General features: G+C 47.2%; 1 protein-coding gene and 1 pseudogene across 3 annotated transcripts in view; both read right to left on the bottom strand.

Moving 5' to 3' along the window:
- Rassf4 (Ras association domain family member 4) overlaps positions 1-2,074 on the bottom strand; it is a 33,424-nt gene extending 31,350 nt beyond the window's left edge. For 2 of the 3 annotated variants that reach the window (XM_048339267.1, XM_048339268.1), the window contains exon 1: positions 1,931-2,070. The gene's annotated coding sequence lies outside the window, so the exon portion shown is untranslated. Of the gene's footprint in view, positions 1-1,930 lie in introns of all 3 variants that reach the window. The other variant, XM_048339269.1, reaches the window with a different exon arrangement.
- Positions 2,075-11,829: 9,755 nt separating this feature from the next.
- Positions 11,830-13,841, bottom strand: LOC125346576 (annotated as a pseudogene).
- Between the last annotated feature and the right edge of the window lie 5,834 nt (positions 13,842-19,675).

Below are 19,675 nucleotides of genomic sequence, written 5' to 3'. Positions count from 1 at the left end.
CTTTGAACCACAGCACCATTTCTGGCTTTCTGGTAGTTAATTGGAGCTAAGAGTCTCACAGATTTTCCTACCTGGGCTGGATTTGAACCTGAATCCTCAGAACTCAGCCTCCTGAGTAGTAGGATTACAGGCAGGGACCACCAGTGCCCCATATCATCAAATTTTTTTTTAAACAAGGGACAATGAGTTTTATCTTTTTTTTTTTTTTCTCTTTCTCTCCTCCTACCCCTCCCTTTCTCTAGCCCTCCCCTTCCTACCCTGGTGGCAGCAGCCCAGGAAATACATAGGAATATTTATCAATTAGTCCAATCATTCACTTAGTTTTGTTTTCCTGGCTTTTGGTAACTAGTCCTGACTGATACTCCTTTATTTGTGGCTAAACTTCTGCAAGGGCTGGGAATATGACCTTGTGGTAAAGTGCTCGCCATGAAGCCCTGGGTTCAATTCCTCAGCACCACATATACAGAAAAAGCTGGAAGTGGCGCTGTGGCTCAAGTGGCAGAGTGCTAGCCTTGAGCAAAAAGAAGCCAGGGACAGTGCTCATGCCCTGAGTTCAAGCCCCAGAACTGGCAGAAAACAAAACAAAACATAAACTTCTGCAAAGGCAACAAAGCTCTCTTCTACCACTGTGATCTCACTTTGTAGTATGGCTTGCTTGGGGTCAGTTTTCAGAATCCCAGCTCCCATCTGTTGTGGACCTCCCTCGGTTCCCAAGTGATATGGGTTTCTAGGACACTCCTTCCAGGGTTTTAAGGCTCTCTGGCTAGTTTGGCACTGGCTGTGTCTCAGGGCTGTGCCCAACTTATGAGGTATCATTCAGCAGTGGGGGACACAGGGACATGGGCAGGAAGTCAAGAGCACAGGGATAATAGGGAAGTAGATGGAGTGAGCTCAAAGCCAGAGATGAAGCACAAGAGGTCTGGAGGGACAGGCAGCAGTGGGTTCAAATCCCACCTTCACCACTGACTGAGACTGATTTGGATAAAAAGTAAAGAACTGAACTCTCAGTTTCTCACCCTGCTGAGAAAGTAGATTTCAGGCATCAAAGCCCCTTCTTAGCCAAGCTGGCACCAGTGGCTCACATCTGTAATCTCAGCTACTCTGGAGACTGAAGATAGTACTTAGAAGCCAGCCTAGCAGAAAAGTACTTGAGACTCTTAGCTCCAATTAACCACCAAAGGGCCAGAGTGGTGGTATGGCTCAAGTGGTAGAGAGCCAGCCTTGAGTGAAAAAGCTAAGGGATAATGCCTAAGCCCTGAGTTCAAGTGCCAATAGAGGCACACAAATGAAAATAACAAATCTTTTTTCTTTCTGGTTAGGCATGGCACGGGCTTGAACGCTGAGCCTAGGCGCTGTCCCTAAGCTCTTTTGCACAAGGCTAGCTCCACCACTTTGAGCCTCAGCTCCACTTCCGTATTTCTGGTGGTTAATTGGAGATGAGTCACACGGCCTTTGCTGCCCCGGCCGGCTTTGAACCGCGATCCCCAGATCCTCCAGTGTAGCTCGGATTGCAGGAGTGAGCCACCGCGCCCAGGCTAAATGTCCCTTTCCTTAACGGGTCCGGGCTAAGAACACCCCGACTTAAACAGCGCCGAGCTCTCTATCACCTCAGTGTTGGAGTGGTTCGCGTTCCTCGCTCCCGCCTCCCTCCCGGGATATCATTAGTGCGAGACCCGGGGGGGAGGGGGGCTCAGATGCAGCCCGAAGCCGCGCTCACCGGCCCCACTGACCGGCGGCGCCCGCAAGGCGGCGCGGAGAACACAGGTGCAGCCCGAAGCCGCGCCCACCAGCCCCGCTGAGATGCCCAAGGCGGCGCGGGTCGCGGCCCTAGCTCGCACCCGAGCGCAAGCCGGGCGAGGAGACGGCGCCCGGCGGCCTGATTGAGGCGACCCGGGTGGGCGGAAGGGTGGCTCAACCCGGCATCACTCACCAGGCGGTCACCGCGCGATCCAGAAGTCCCTGCCTGGGCCAAGCCGGAGCCTGTGCCTGCACCCGAGGGCGGCGCCAGCTGAAGCCCAGCCCGCAGTGCCCGCGGCTCCGGAGGAGGCTGCGCCGAGGTCTCCCCGCCCCTTCTCTCCTCCAGCCAATAGAATTTCTCATCCTCCCCTCCACTTCTTTTTCCCCGGGCACGCCCTTTCCCTGTCACTGGCCAATGGCTCCGCCCATCGGCTCAGCCCCGCCTTACAAGCCACGCCCTCTCGTCTGGACCTGCCCTTTGCTCGTCACTGGTCAATGCCTCCGCCCATCCATTCCGCTCCGCCCTGTCCGGAGCGCGGAGTCCGGGTGCTGGGCGCTACGCAAGCTCCGGGCGCCTCGGCCCCGCAGGCTGCGTCGTCTCCGACCCGGAGGCGCACCCACTTCCCTGGGGCGTCCCAGGACGCGCGGTGGAGGCGGTCGTCGGGGCCCCGAAGGGCAGACTGCGGGCGGGGTGCCGGGAGCCCGGGATAAGGCTGGAGTTTCCAGCGAGGCCGCGCGCAGACGCTGCGGGCGCTTGGGAGGGACTAGGGTGCGGGAAGCAGGAGATGATGAATCGACAACGCCCGGGCCAGTAGGTTATGGTTCAGGTTCACCCACACACTGGGACACACGTGCCTGAGTTGATGGACTTTCAAGATGCCGCTGTTGAAGAAATTCCATCTGGTCATTCAAAACACTTTACCAAGCCGGGCCCGAGGGCTCCGGCCTGGAATCCCGGCTACTCCGAGTTCCCAGGCTTGAAAGTCCGGGAGACTCTATCCCCAATCAATTACAGTGGCTCAGTGGTAGAGCCGGAGCAACACCAAGCCCTGAGTTCAAGGACCATCACACACACACACACACACACACACACACACACACACATCCCCAATCAATTACAGTGGCTCAGTGGTAGAGCCAGGGCAACACCAAGCCCTGAGTTCAAGGACCAGAACACACACACACACACCCTCAAACCAGTCAACATTGCCTGAGCGACTTGCAGGCTCTGAGCAAGCTCAGTGTGGGATAGGCAGGACAAAGCTAAAGGAAACCCTCAGTTTCTGCTTTATCTCACCATTCCTTGTCCTGACCTTAAGCCTCTGGACTTCTCTCCCTCCACCACCCACCCTCAACACAAAACATTACAGCTCAAATCAATCTGCCTTTCCAAGTCCTTCTAGGCTCTCCTGGTCTTATTTATTTACTTACTTTACTTACTTTCTGAGGCTTGAACTATTGTCACTGTAAGAAAAGTAAAGTAAGCACAGTGTTTTCTCTTTCTCTCTTTCCTTCTTTCTTTTTTTTTTTTGTGCCAATACTGGGACTTGAACTCAGGTCCTGGGTAGGATTATAGGTATAAGCCACCTGGTAATTTTTAGAATCTCATGTATGAAAGCATAAGTATCGGCCATCCCAGAGGACCATGCGGAGATAATCACAGGCAGGAGAAGAAGGTTCATAAGGAGGTTTATTAGTGGGGCCATAGTTCCCATGGGAGAGGAAGCTACATGGCGTCTGCACCTTATCCAGGTGGCAGCTTCTTTCTCTAGGGAGGTAAAGGGGAAGTAGTTAGGTAGTGAATAGGGGTGGCTCTTTAGGTATGGGTGGATCTGGGGTCTAGTGGGAGGAGCTGAGGACCTGAGGCTAGGTAAATGCTAAAATTCCCCCATTTGTTGTTTATTAATAACAGAGGAGGGGTACCAGGCTGGGAGTATGGGCAGAGGTTGTCTTTTCTGGGACTACTTCCTGCTGTAAAGGGGCGAAGTAGTCAGGGGTCCCTGATTTGTCATTTGGCCTGGTACCATCCAGTTTGGTTGGTAAAAGTCCTCCTCATTTCCACGAGAATGGTTATCAAGGACCAGTGGGTGTCATGGTCTCCTTTGGCTACCTCCTGCAGCTTGGGCACATCAAGGAATCATTGGGGCTGTGGTCTTCAGGGTCCAGATCTGCACTGGGCACAGCAGTGTAGTAAGAGGATGGCCTTGAACTGCAAGTTCCCAGGTGGCGACCTCGGTGAGGGTTGTTATCCTGTTAAAAGAGACTTTTGAAAAGTTCAGGCAAAAGGCTGACGAGTTCACAGGACCAGTTAACATGAACAACATGGGAGAACACACCCTGGGCACAAGCCAGAAAAGTTCCATTTGGAGCATAAACCCAATTGTGGCCCATTACAAGGAAGGAGGAATAACTGGACTGGGGACAGGAAGGAAGTATTTAGGGATAGTGGACTGGTTGGGAGTAACCAGTCAGCTAATATATATGTACAAATAGCAAGTAACAAAGGCAAGAATTCAAGTTTCTGTCCAGATGGAAAAAGGACAGGTATGGACACTAGGTGGGTAAACAACTATTCCTCTTGATCTCCCAGCTCTGATTAATTTTGAAAGGACGAGACAAAGTGACTCCATTTAAGATGAGACATCATGGGCTGGGGATATAGCCTAGTGGCAAGAGTGCCTGCCTCGGATACACGAGGCCCTAGGTTCGATTCCCCAGCACCACATATACAGAAAAAAACGGCCAGAAGCGGCGCTGTGGCTCAAGTGGCAGAGTGCTAGCCTTGAGCGGGAAGAAGCCAGGGACAGTGCTCAGGCCCTGAGTCCAAGGCCCAGGACTGGCAAAAAAAAAAAAAAAAAAAAAGATGAGACATCATTCTCCTCTTACTCCTCTCCATGATCCTTGTTACCTGGACTGGCTGAGTCCCATGGGTCTAGGTGCTTGTTGCTGGGATGGCATGCTCCCATTGGCATTCATGGGGTTTGAGCTCAGGGCCTGGGCACTGTCCCTGAGCACGTCTGCTCGAGGCTAGTGCTCTACCACTTGAGCCACAGTGCCTCTTTCAGCATTTGGCTGGTTCTCTTGAGCCAAGCTTCCAGTCTGGCTCTTGGCTGGTTAGTTGGGAGCTGGAGGGATTTTTTTCTTTCTTTATGCCCGGGCTGGCTTCAAACTGCAATCCAAGGAGTCTTAGCCATAAAAGCCCTTTTTATTTCCAATTAAAGCAACAGGAGAACAATAGGAGTAGAGCTTACCTGTAACTTGTTGAGAATTGACCAACAAGTACTTGCCAGAGTTCTGATGTAACACTTAGAGAAGACCAGACTGAATGAGATCCATGTGCCATCAAACCAAATCATCATTTAACCTTACTGGCAGGTGGAAGAGAGCACAAATGAATTAATAATCAAGAGAGCAAAGGGTCAGGACAATGTAAAAGTCTCAGCTTCAGTGGATCCGAAGTGGCTGTGTCTTCCATCTCGAATCAGCAGGCTTGGTTATTCAGGTGTGATGGAGGCAGGCAAGAGCGATGGGTTGGATCTGGGCAAGGCTGTAGTGGCATCTCTCAGAGTCCCCTGGATAGATTGTCATTGCTGAGTTGCCTGAAAATTTCTACACAGACTGGTTAAAGACATTTGAAATCTCCCAGTATTCCCTGGTTGCTTACTTTGAATACTATGGCTTTTGTAGGCTGGTACCCTACCGGTTTAAGCAGAGGGACAACTTTAAAAGATTTTAGAAGGCTTGGGCCTTTAACCATCTTCCTAGTCACAAAATCCACACAGACCAAAGGCCAACCAAGTCTGCAGTCTGCAGCAGCCATGACAGTTTCTGAGACTTAGAGGGGGAAGACACCAATGCTACCTCAAGGCAATCCTGTGGCCACCCAACACAACTCTGATGTTTTTAACTTGCAGTAAGTCTTGGTTGCAACTCTGTCATCATAGGCCTGCTATAAACCCAACTCTAACCTGGGGGGGAGAACTACAGACCAATATCACTAATGAACACAGACGCAAAGCTCCTCAATAAAATATTAGGTAACAGGGTCCAGAAACTGATCAAGAAAATTATATTTCATGACCAAGTAGGCTTCATCCCGTAGTCACAAGGATGGTTCAACATCCGTAAATCAATCAACGTAATTCACCACATAAACAGAACTAAAATCAAGAATCACATTGTTATATCAGTCGATGCCCAAAAAGCCTTCGACAAAATACAACATCCATACCTATTAAAAGCTTTGGAGAGAACAGGAATAGATGGAACATTCCTCAAAACAATAAAAGCCATATACAACAGACCAATTGCTAATATCATATTAAATGGAGAGAAACTTAAATCATTCCCCCTAAATTCAGGAACAAGACAAGGATGCCCACTCTCCCCACTTCTTTTCAACATAGTGCTGGAATCCCTAGCCATAGCAATAAGGCAAGAGGAGGACATCAAAGGGATCCACATTGGCAAGGAAGAAATCAAGTTATCCCTATTCGCAGACGACATGATCTTATATCTGAAGGACCCAAAAAACTCAGTACCCAAACTCCTACACCTAATAAACAATTTTGGCAAAGTAGCAGGATACAAAATCAAGCCACAAAAGTCAGCAGCTTTTCTGTACACCAGCAATAGACAAACAGAAAAGGAAATTATGGAAACAATTCCATTTACAGTAGCCAAAAAAAGAATAAAGTACCTAGGGATCAACTTAACCAAGGACGTGAGGGACCTATTCAATGAAAACTACAAAAATCTAATAAGGGAAATCAAAGAAGACACAAGGAGATGGAAAGACCTCCCATGCTCATGGGTAGGCAGAATCAATATAATGAAAATGGCCATATTGCCCAAATTGTTATACAAATTCAATGCAATCCCTATTAAAATCCCAGCCACATTCTTCACTGAAATAGAGAAACCAATCCATAAACTCATATGGAACAGCAAAAAACATAGATTAGCCAAAGCAATTCTAGGCAAAAAAAGCAGTGCAGGAGGTATCACAATACCAGACTCCAAGCTCTACTACAGGGCCATCATAACAAAAACAGCCTGGTATTGGTATAAAAACAGACAGGAAGACCAATGGATTAGAATTGAAGATCCAGAAATAAAACCGCACTCTTACAGTCAACTGATATTCGACAAAGGAGCTAAAGACATACAATGGAACAAACATAGCCTCTTCAACTACTGGTGCTGGGAGAACTGGGCAGCCATATGCAGAAAACTCAAAGTAGACCCAAGCCTATCACCATGCACCAAGATCAACTCAAAATGGATCAAGGACCTCAATATCAGACCTGAAACCCTGAAACTACTGAAGGACAGAGTAGGAAAGACGCTAGAACTTATAGGCACAGGAAGGAACTTCCTGAATAGAGTCCCAGGGGCACAACAAATAGAAGAAAGACTGGACAAATGGGCCTACTACAAATTAAAAAGTTTCTGCACAGCAAAGGACATAGCCACCAAAACAGAAAGACAGCCAACCATATGGGAAAGGATATTTACCAGCACAGCAACAGACAAAGATCTGATATTTGTCATCTACAGAGAATTCAAAAAACTAAGCCCCTCCAAGCCCAGTAAACCAGTTAGGAAATGAGCAAAGGAGCTAAAGAGAGACTTCACAAGAGAAGAAATAAAAATGGCAAAGAAACACATGAGGAAATGCTCAACATCCCTGCTAGTAAAGGAAATGCAAATAAAAACAACCCTGAGATACCACCTCACTCCAGTTAGAATGGCCTATACTCTGAACTCAGGAAACAACAAATGCTGGAGGGGGTGCGGGGAAAGAGGAGCCCTTCTCCATTGTTGGTGGGAGTGCAAATTAGTATAACCACTTTGGAGATCAGTATGAAGGTTTCTCAAAAAGCTCAATATAGACCTACCCTATGACCCAGCCATTCTACTTCTAGGCATCTATCCGGAACAGCAGGCCCCAAGATATCAAAATGACATTTGCACTTCCATGTTTATCGCTACACAATTCACAATAGCCAAAATATGGAAACAACACAGATGACCCTCCACAGATGAATGGATCCAAAAAATATGGTACCTATACACAATGGAATACTACATAGCGATTAGGAATGGTGAAATACTGTTATTCGCAGGGAAATGGTCAGAACTTGAACAAATAATGTTGAGCGAGACAAGCCTAGAACACAGAAAACAGAGGGGCATGATCTCCCTGATATATGACTGTTAAGGTGGGGTGACAGAGAGACAGTAGAGACCGGGTCTGTGAAACCAAAAACTGCTTGTCAAATAGTATTTCCCACAGGATTGGGTCAGCGACCCAACATTATGTAACTAAAACCAAACAACTACTCAACATATAAAGGTCAAAAATTGACCTCTTAGTGGAATACAATAGCTCAAAAGCTATGTATGTACGTTCATATAAGACTACTGTCGACATATTGTCTAATGTTGACATTACATTTAAAGCCCTAGGCGAATTTTCTTGGGCGTAGGCCACGTGGCTACTGTATATGTTCTTGGTACATTGTGCATTGTATATATGTCTACCTGACCTAGGGAAGGGAAAGAAAAACAGGGTGTAAGATATCACAAGAAATGTGCACACTGCCCTACTATGTAACTGTACCCTTTTTGCACAACACCTTGTCAAAAAAATTTATTTAATTACTAAATAAATTATTTAAAAAATGGCCTCTAACAAGACTACATTGCAAAGAAATGGGAAAGAAACAGAATGGAAAGAGTAAAAAAGTTGAAGAAGCAGAGCCAGAAGAATTTGTTGTAGAAAAAAGTACTGGGCCAACGTGTAGTGAATGGGAAGGTAGAATATTTCCTGAAGTGGAAGGGATTTACAGATGCTGATAATACTTGGGAACCTGAAGAAAATTTAGATTGTCCAGAATTAATTGAAGCATTTCTTAATTCTCAAAAAGCTGGTAAAGAAAAGGATGGTACAAAAGAAAATTGTTACTGGACAGTGAATCTAATGTTAGCAACTCAAAGAAGAAACGAGATACTGCTGACGAAACAAGGGGCTTTGCTAGGGGTCTGGATCCTGAACGAATAATTGGTGCCACAGACAGCAGTGGAGAATTGATGTTTCTCATGAAATGGAAAGATTCACATGAAGCTGATGTGGTGCTGGCAAAAGAGGTGAATATGAAGTGTCCTCAGATTATGATTGCTTTCTATGAAGAGAGACTAATTTGGCACTCTTGTCCAGAAGATGAAGCTCAATAATTGTTTGCATTGCCACATATATACATACATACATATACACATATATATATATATATGCTGAGTCTTGGTTTTTGAATTAATGGTGTGAAGCAATAATTACATTCTAATGAAAATCAAGTATGATGTGTTGGTTTTAAAAGTAGTATTGGGGGAATTGTTGAGGTTTTGTGGGTTTTTTTTTCCTCAATAGCACAAATTAATAATAAAGGCTTTCTGTAGTTGTTTACTTTATCAGAAAAGAATGTTTAATACCATGGTATATTTTCTCTGCATTCAGGAACAGATTGTTGATTCTTTAATATTAGGCAATTTTAGGGGATTATTACTTAATTAGAACAACTTGTCTTTAACTGCTATGTTGAAGGACCATCCTGAATTTTCTTTTTTGTGTTTGTGTGTGTAAACAAAATATTTACATAGGTAGTTTTTTGTTTGGGGGCTTTTGCTTATTTAGATGTGTTGGGCATCAGACCCAGAGCCTTGTAATATGGAGGCAAATGATGTTTTAGTTTTTCGTTGGTTTTTGAGACAGGGTCTCTAGGCAGCTCAGGTTGGCCTTGAACTTACTAGATAACCAGGCTAGCTTCAAACTTTAGGTCCTCTGGCCTCTGCCATAAATATGCAAATGCAATAGGTTTGCAAAACTTCTTTTTTTTTTTTTTTTGGCCAGTCCTGGGCCTTGGACTCAGGGCCTGAGCACTGTCCCTGGCTTCTTCCCGCTCAAGGCTAGCACTCTGCCACTTGAGCCACAGCACCGCTTCTGGCTGTTTTCTGTATATGTGGTGCTGGGGAATCGAACCTAGGGCCTCGTGTATCCGAGGCAGGCACTCTTGCCACTAGGCTATATCCCCAGCCCTTGCAAAACTTCTTGAAAAGAAAAAATTTATGCTACCAACAACTTCCCTCACCCAGATGAGAAAAGACAAATTTTGATTTCCTTTCACTAAAATTTTCTGTAGTGAGCATTCCTTTACAGAATACTGGGTCATGGGCTATCTAACACTCAGCTCATGGAAATGTAAAATCAGCTGGTTAGAGATGTCGACTATTTAGGACTTGCTGGCCTAAATGACTTAACAGAATTTTATTATTATTGACCTGCATGCTTTTTCTTTACTCCAACTCATTCCTTACATGTAGGCTCAATTGTTTTCAGTATTGGGTTACTGGTTCCACAAAAGCCAGAGAAACAACTTTGTAGTAATCAGAATTTTACCCAACTGTATATTGTTTACTTTATTGTAAATAATGGTGAACAGTGGTCAATAAATAGTTTTATATTCTTTTAAAAAAATGCAGATGCTCATATTGTTCGGAAAATGGAGGAGAAAGGAAGGAAACAGGCTGGATTGATCTTTCACAGGCAAGAACTGTTTATTGAGATAGAGCAGGGAGGGACATAGCCTTCCAGCAGAGGGGGTATGAAGGGGTAAATTTGGGATCAGGCTTGTATGGGGGTCTGAGCAAGGAGGCAGAGGTTAATGAAAAAGCCTAAGTCTAGGAAGTTGGTGGCTTTTTCTAGGGCCCACAATGGACTGTTTACAGCTGGCCTTAGGTGACTTGCCCTGGCTACACATCAGCAGGTTGGTGCATACCTGGGGTTTTGCCTGGTGCCCCTATGTGCCTGTGAGTGTGTGTGGGTGTCAATCCTTCATGTTCCATCTTTGGATACATAGAAAGAATGGGCCTAGAGGGAAAAGGTAAGTCCTTCATATAGAAAGATTGGAGTTGGAAGGAGACCAGAAAAAGGGTCAAGTGATATATGCATAAATCACCCAAGGATTTGAGTCTCAAGACCCCAAGATCCCAGCTCAGTGGGAATGGACCTAACTTTTGGCTGGTGGATTGGGGTAAAGACACTAAGCTCTGCCATTTACTTCCTGTATTACCTTATGCTTGTTGAAACTCTTCTAGGCCTGTTTCCCCTGCTGCAAAATGTGAAAGGCTTGGCTTACATCTGTAACTCGAGGCAAGTACTCTTGCCACTAGGCCATATTCCTAGCCCTTACATCTGTAACTCTAGCTACTCAGGAAACTGAAGTCTGAAGAGTGCAGTTCAAAGCCAGCCTGAGCAGGAAAGTCTGTGAGGCTTATCTTCAATTAACCAGTGAAAAGCTGTTAAGTGGAGCTGTAGGTCCAGTAAAAAAAAAGCTCAGAGACAGTGCCCAGGCCCTGAGTTCAAGCCCTAGGACCAGTATTAACACTAAAAACAAATAAATAAACAGATTCTGGGTCTTTGTTGATAGTTTGCCAGCCTCTTCTCTAGACAATCTGACCTCCCCTGTTTTCTCTCTTACTTCACCACCTCACCTCCTTCGTTTCCTCTACTCTGGTCACAGAATCTGCTTCTTGACCTTTGCTCTTAGTGACCTTTGACCAAGTGGAAGGCTCTTCCTGTGACTTCTCAGGTCTTCTCTCATGAATCAGTTTCTCATCAAGGTCTTCTCTGGCTCCTAATTCACCCCTCTGGACTCCCACATTCCTCCCTGGTATGTTGTAAATTTTGCTTCTTTATTATCAGCTTCCCAAAGAAGTAGCTGCCCACACGGCCAGTGTTTAATTAGTATTGGATGTGTAATTGATTTTTGTGCCTTTTTTTTTTTTTTTTTTGCCTTGAACTCTGGGCCTAGGCGCTATTCCTGAGCTCTTCAGCTCAAGGCTATTGCTCTACCACTTGAGCCACAGCACCACTTCTGGTTTTCTGGTGGCTAATTGAAGATAAGAGTCTCACAGATTTTCCTGCCTGGGCTGGCTTTGAACTGCGATCCTCAGATCTCCTGAGTAGCTAGGACTACAGATGTGAACCACTGGAGCCCTACTGGTATAATTGATTTTCCCCCTTCTTTTTTTTTTAAACAAAATAAAATATTTATTAAGAAATTATTAACTGTAGGAAATATCACAGAAAATACGTGCTCAATACTATGATAGGCAAATTTAGACCATTTGACACAGTAATGATTATCCTCTCAAATATAACACTCATCAATTTTATACCATCATCCTTTTCATTCCTATCCCCAAGGTAAAAGCAGTACACTGCTCCCAAGGTCTCTAAGCCATTCAATGATATCACTATACCCTAAAACACAAGGTTTCCTTCTAGAAACACACCTATGAAGCATGAACATGAATAAGAACCAAACATCACAAGGAAGGGACTCACTACAATTCTGCAGAAATCAGAGGATGAGGACAATGTAAAAATTGTAATCCAAAGGGCCAGGAATGACAGGACAACCTCCAAGTTCTGTCTTGTGTAAGAATTCACACACATGACTAAGAAAATTAATGAAAATGCAACCATTCTGCAAGTCATTTAATAACAAGTAGAATCAGATTAAAGATACTGAAGATACAGAATTCACATTCAATATGAATTCTGACCAATCATCAGATTTTTTTTTAAGTAATGTGTTTACTAGAAAATACATTTAAAATGCCCTTCATCCCCCATTTCTCAATGGGCTTTGGTTTTGTGGGATTTCTTGACTTGCTCCTTCTTCCCAAAGCATTTCCGACAGCCAAAGGCACAACATTTAAAGATGGTGAAGACCACTGCCAGCACCACTGCCAGCACCACGGCCAGGAGGAAGCCAATCACATCCATGGAGTGGTACTGGTACCAGGTGAGGTCATGCGCCGCAGGGCGCAGGTGTGGCGCCCCCTTGTGCCTCATTATGAATTCCACCCAGGACACAGCCAGGTCAAGGGGCTCAATGGGGCGGTCCTTGTGAAGGCTGGAGAGGCACATGATGTTCTCCTTGTAGCTTTTGTCATTGATGACTCTTTTGAGGGCCTTTGCTAAATCATCAGAAGTCATTGTAAAGACATCCAAGGTCACGCCAGCCCCCTGGGTCTCCATGCGCTTTGCATTGTCCAGCTGGTCAGCCATCAAGGGCATCATCACTATGGGGACGCCATTGCATATAGCTTCGTAAATGCCATGGGAACCACAGTGTGTGACAAATGCCCGGGTCTTTGAATGATACAGCAGGTCATTTTGGGGTAACCACTTGACAAGTATTATATTCTTGGCAAGATTTGATGGTCGGCTTCAGCATAGCTCCACAGGACCCTCTGAGGTATTTGGTCCAGAGCCTCAGCAATTGCCACAGCTTTCTTCTCCGGAATCTCTGTGACTAATGATCCCAAAGAGAAAACCACCATCCCATGTTCTCCAGAGGCATTGATGTAGGCCTCAAATTCCTGAGAGAGTGGCTTCCTAGTGATGCAATTGATGTCCCGATGAAGACCATGTTGGGCATGATGGGTCTGGGGTAGTCCAACACAGTCCCCTCTGAACAGCCACACAAAAGCGTGGCTGAAAACATCCACCATGGACACCTCTCTCTGCAGGAGCTCAGAGGCGAGCCTTGCATAAGGAGAAAAAATACATGGCAAAAAGCTCTGAATGGCACAAAGAAGAGCATGTTCTTGACCCTCTGCAGGAAGGTCATGTGGTCTGAATTCATGGTTGCTAATTTAGGAATGTATGAAGGAGGACCGGGACACTGGGTAGCCTCATATTCTAGGTCACACAATAGGGCACGCAGAAAAAGCACAGTAGGCACATTCAGGTACTTGGCCAGCATTACTCCACAGGGATAACCAGGGTCTGTCAAAACCTCATCGAAGGAACTGGAATTCAGATGCCCGATTAGGGATTCGTCATGCAGTAGCGCCTCACAAGACCTGGCAAAGAAATCCGGTAGCTTCTTCATTCTCCATGTACTTTTGTACATCACCTCCAGATAGCCTTCCATTTAGAGGATGACGTGGAGGTGGTTCAGGTAGCAGTCTTCATACTCTTCCTTCGTGAAGGGAATCACGTAGGGTACCAAGGTGAAAAAGGCCTCCCTCACGAACTCAAATACCTCGGGGGCCAGGACCAAGGCCTGATGGCCCCAGGCATGCAGCTCCTGCACCAGTTCCCACATGCCCTCCATGGGCACCACCAGCACCTTCCCGCATTCTGCCCGGGGCAGGGCTCACAGCAAGCAGAGCAGCAGCGCCGGAAGCAGCGCCGCCCTCACCCCCGAAGCCTTCAGTGCCTGACCTCCCACGCCAGGCTGTGCCTTCTTGCCAGACTGAGAAAGGAAAAAAGACCTGGGGACCCTAGATCTTAGCACCAGCCGCAACCCCTCCCCCCACCCCCCCTGCCACCCTGTGATAGATGTAGTGAAATCAGGGGTGGGATGGTTTGTATCACCAAGGAGTGTGTTCAGAACAACACCTCCAGAGGAGGCTGGGTCTCCAGGGGGGGAGGCTACACAGAGGTAATGTAGAACTTCTGACCTAGGTCAGCACCCCAATAGAGCAGACCTTGGGGTGTTAACTAAGGAAGCAAAGCCTGCTGCATCTTGGACAATCCTGTGTGTGTGTGTGTGTGTGTGTGTGTGTGTGTGTGTGTGTGTGTGTGTGTGTACTGGGGCTTGAACTCATGGCCTCATGCTCTTAGCTTTTTCCACTCAAGGCTGGTGCTCTACCACTTGAACCACACCTCCAGTTCTGGCTTTTTGCTGGTTAGTTAGGCTTAAAACAATCTCATAGCTTTTCCTGTCCTCTCTGGCTTTGAACTGTGTTCCTCAGATCTTAGCCTCTGGGGAAAGAGGCCATCATCTGGGCACCGTGGGAAACTGGACCAGAGAGCGTGCGCCTGCACCGCCACCACTGCTGGTCCTGGAGGAAGAGTCCTGGGACCAACCACGCAGCTTTGGCTCCCAAGAAATGCAAGACATTTCCCAAGGGACGCCAGCATGACCTGCAATCCCCCTAGTCCACAAGTACGGAGAGCCACCTATGGGGTGAGGGTTGCTGCTTCAAGCTTGGTTCACACTTAAAAAATAAAAATACCTGTCCTGGGGCTTGCATTCAGGCCTAGGTGCTGCCTGTCCCTAAACAATTTTGCTCAAGGCTAGCACTCTACCACTTTGAGCCACAGCTCCACTTCTGGCTTTCTGGTGGTTAATTGGAGGTAAGAGTCTCATAGACTTTCCTGACTGGCTGGCTTTGAACTATGGCCCTCAGATCTCAGCCTCCTGAGTAGTTAGGGTTACAGGTATGAGCCACCAGCACCTGCCTCAGACTTTTAAACTATGAAATAAGATTAGGGATATAGAACTGCTACACTTCTTATGTTTACTGAGGAATTGTCTGGCTTTTCAGTTTTGGAATTCTCTCAATAAAACAAGCAGCTTAGCAGGGCACTGGTGGCTCATACCTGTTGTCCTACCTACTCAGGAGGCTGAGATCTGAAGATTGCAGTTTGGAGCCAGCCTGAGGCAAGATAGCCCAAGGAACATGAGACAAGGTAAATGGCTTCCAGGAATTTTAAAAACTCAAGCTTAAAACTTGTCCTTCTACTTCCATTAAGATTAAGGCAACAAAGTATTTTAGGGGAAATGAAGCCCTATAGACTAGGGAAATACTCCTTCATATATTACCCTAAGATTAAGGTACAAAGTCATCTAGGGGAAAATGAAACAGGATAACTTGAGGAAACTGAGGCCTGGCGAAGGCAACTCAGAAATGTGGTATTTAGAAACAGAAGTGCCTTCTTTGCTTCAAAGAGGGAGACAGAGGATGCATGCCTTCCTGAGGGATGTATTTCTCACCCCAAGAACTAATACTTGTCTGACAGGATACATACTTTCCTGAGGAAAATGCTTCCCCCAAACTTAAGCAACTTCCTTCCCCAAATGCAGAAAAATAGGGTATCTCCTAATCTCAAGGATAAGGATCTGTTTTATGACAGGATGCATTCTTACTTGGAAACTCTGAAAATAACACCAGGTGTGACTAGAGCAAAGGCAAAGCACCCGTCTTTACATAACTCTGAAGCCAGACCCCTTTCCTTTAGCTTATAAATATTTCAACAGCCCAAGGTGCTGTGTGTTTCTCTCTGTGTCTCTCTATCTCCCGTGAGAGCACCCACACTCTTAGTGTGCCCCTGGCCTTCTTGTTTGTTTGTCTGCTTGCCTGCTTGTTTATTTTCTCAATAAAGCCCTGCCAAGTTTTCTTACCATTGTGACTTGTCCAGAAATTCTTCTTCTGTGATCAAAGTCAAGGACCCTAAGTGAAGAGTTCTGACACTTAGAGGGAAACTTCACTAAACCTTACCTGTGTCCAGTGACAAGCCCAGGCAGGAAAATCCACAAGACTCTTACCTCTAATAAACTCCTCAGCAAAGGCTGGAAGTGGCACTGTGACCCAAGTGATAGAGAGCTAGCCTTGACCAAAAGAAGCTCAGGGACAGGGCCTAGGTCCTGAGTTCAAGCCCCAGGACCGGGAAAACAAAGCAACAACAATAAATCCAGCAGCTGGGAATTGAGTACCAGGGGCTCACATCTGTCATCCTAGCTGCTCAGGAGGCTGAGATCTGAGGATTCCAGTTTGAGGCCTGTCCTGGAAGATAAATAAAAGAGACTCTTATCTCCAATTAACTACCAAAAAGCCAGAACTGGAAGTGTGGTTCAAGGGTAGAACACCACCCAAACAGCCAAGAGACAATGCCCAGTCCCTGAGCTCAAGCCCAGTGCTAGCAAGGTGTAGGGAACTTCCTCTATAGAATATCCTGCATTAAGAATGAGGCTCTGGGAAAGACCACGCTAGAGAAATCAGGGAAAGGCAGCATGACCAGGGCCGCAGTGAGGCTCCAAGGCAGAGAATGAATCAGGAACTGAAAACACCCATGTTGAAATACAGAATATCCACTGGGGTTTTAGGTCCCCAAAGCCTTTAGCTTGTTGCTAGGCATTGGAGGACCTAGGACCAGAAAAAAGGGACTTGGGAAAGCTGTGTGTGATTGGTGTCTATTTACCAGTATTGGCCTGAACTCAGGGCCTGGGCACCATCCTGTTTTCCTCCTTCCTCCCCTGCTCAAGGCTGGTGTTTTGCCACTTGAGCCACCTAATGTGGCTCTGGTGGTTAATTAGCGAAAAGAGTCTCATGGAGTTTTCCATAGCCTGAAGCTATGATCCTCAGATCTAGCTAAGATTATAGGCACAAGTCACCCACTGGAGCCCAGTTCTGCCTGTCTTCTGTAAGAACCCTTCCAAGGAGGAGGAGGGCAGCAGACCCTGGGCTCCTAGAAGGAAGCTGCAGGGCATCCAGATGTTTACCCTTCTTCCCCGAGTGTCCTGGTGATGTTTATGTTGCCACTTACCAGCACCAGGCAGGGATGGCAGGGATGCCAGGCCTGGAGGCTGGGAGTCCTGTTCAGATTTTGGAGGTAGCAGGGCTGGGCATGGCTCCCAACCTCTCCTGGGGCTCATCCAGGACCCAAGGGAAAAGCAACCTTTGCCAGATTCCACCCTTGTGAGAAGCCCAAGAAAGATGCCCTGGGGGGTGGGTGCAGGTGCAGCTCTACTCTGTTTGTTGGGAGTGTGGGTTGCCTAGTGCTCAGAGTGGCATAGCACACACAAACCATAATCCTGGGGTGGCTGCTCCACCCAAGCTGGCCACCCATCCTCCCCCCTTCCTGCTTGTCTAGTTACTTATTATTTTTGTTTCTGCCCATCCTGGGGCTTGAACATTCAGGCCTGGGTTTGACTCCTGAACTTTTTTGCTCAAGGCTAGCATTCTAGCACCTGAGCCACAGCTCTACTTCTGGCTTTTGGATGGTTAGTTGGAGATAAGAATCTCAGACTTTTCTGCTCAGGCTGGCTTCAAACCATGATCCTCAGATCTCAGCATCCTGAGTAGCCAGGATGACAGGTCTGCAGTGTCTCCCCTCTTCTTCTATCTACCCTTGAGAAATCTCAGGGTCGCAGGCAACTCCTCTGGAATGGCCTGGACATGCTGGGGACTGAATTGCTTATATCACCCCCCACATCGGTCTGTGGGAGCCCTAGTCTCTGCTGTGGGGACAGGGGTGAGGCCTGTGGAAGCTGGCAAGGACAGCGTGGAGCTGGCAGATGGGGTGAGGGCTCTGAGAAATGATCTCTTTCTCACCCCTTGGAGATGTAAAAAAGGAGCTAAGGGTGCCCAGCTTAGACAGCCTCTACCCTTAGCAACCTGTCTGTGTACTGGTGCTGATGGCTGGAGAGACAGGTCCCACTCTGGAAAGGGGACCCCAACCCTAGTTCTGAAAATACCTTAATTTCCTGAAAGCTGGAAGCTTCCACCCTCGGGGCCATTGCAGCCATTTAGAGCACTCTGAAGCCAGGTGCTAGAAGCTTACACCTGTAATCCTAGCTACTCAGGAGGCTGAGGTCGGAGGATCAAGGTTCAAAGCCAGCTTGGGCAGGAAAATTCATAATACTCTTATATCCAACAAACCACCAAAAAGTGAGAAGGGTAGTTAAAGTGGTAGAGTGTCAGCCCTGAGTGAGAAAGCTAAGGGATAGCACTCAGGTCCTGAGTTCAAGCCAAGTAACACCACACGCCCCCCCCCCCCCCCACCACACACCACACACCACACACACACACACCTCACTCAGTCTGTTTGGTGTTGGTGGCAGGAAGAATGTTGGAGAACTTCGCCTGTCAGGCTGCACACACACACAGCAGACTGACCCTTAACCAGTGGCCATCATAGACAGGCCAAGATGCCTCCAAATTCCCAAAGCACCTCACTGCTAACATGTATCCATGTGCAACCTTATCACATGGCTGAGGCAATGACATCACACATTTATTTATTTATTTATTTTTGTGCCAATACTGGGACTTGAATTCTGGGCTTGGGCTCTGTCCCTGAGCTTTTGTGCTTGTTAGGTCTGCCCAGGAAAAATGGCCCCTTCCCATGGTTCTCCCTTGGTGCACCTGTGGTCCCTGCCTTCACCCCCACTCAGGTAAGTGGCACACCTGCTGGCAATGGGCAGTCCCCAGGCTCTGAGGTCTTTACTGCAGCCACACCTCCTCCCCATCCTCTCCCTATACATCAGTCTCTCCATCCTTAGTTCTACCCCTTGTTTTGCCCCTGCCCCCCTTGTAGCCTTTCCCTTGCCTCTTGCCCCTTTCCCCTCTTCCCTCACTTTACCCTTCCCTGCATCTTTGCACGCCTCCATCTTGTGCAGGCCCACAGTCTGCTCTCCCTACAATAAACTCTTTTCTGCCTGAACCATGTGGTGGCCTCCTTTCTGCCAAACCTTACAGTACTCCAGGCTAGTGCTCTACCCCTTGAGCCACAGCTCCACTTTCAGCTTTTTGCTGGTAAACTGGAGATAAGATTCTTACAGACTTTCCTGCTCCAATGGCTTTGAACCTGAGATCCTCACATCTCATCTTCCTGAGTAGCTAGGGTTACAAAGAGCCCCACCCAGTGATTGGTGGTGTGGTACCTATAGACTCTTCTTACCGATGGCTGCTCAGGGCCGACAAGGTGCTGGCATACCAGGTCATCTGTGGCCATCACGTTTACATGATGTTGGGCACCAGGAGCCCGACCCCCAACTCTCTGCACAAATTCCTTCCTTGTGCCCCAGGACCCACCTCTTATCTCCACAGGCCACCTGACTGACTGTACCCTGACTGCCCTGCCCATCCTGAGGTCCCTCCGCACAGCAGCCAAAGCATACAGCTTAAGAGTTCCATCATCAAGGGCTGTGCCTGCTCCCCACCTGTCACTGACACGAAGAGAGTTGCAAGTAAAGTGCCCCTGTGAGTGCAGCTGCTGATAGGCCTTATTTCTGTGTTCGTGCAGAAACAATACAGTTAGCCCTGGGGACACTGCAGCTGTGCAACCATGAACATG

The sequence above is a fragment of the Perognathus longimembris genome, chromosome 2, assembly GCF_023159225.1.
Source record: "Perognathus longimembris pacificus isolate PPM17 chromosome 2, ASM2315922v1, whole genome shotgun sequence".
NCBI classification, from domain to species: Eukaryota; Metazoa; Chordata; class Mammalia; order Rodentia; family Heteromyidae; genus Perognathus; species Perognathus longimembris.
This window is presented reverse-complemented; position numbering and strand designations above follow the sequence as displayed.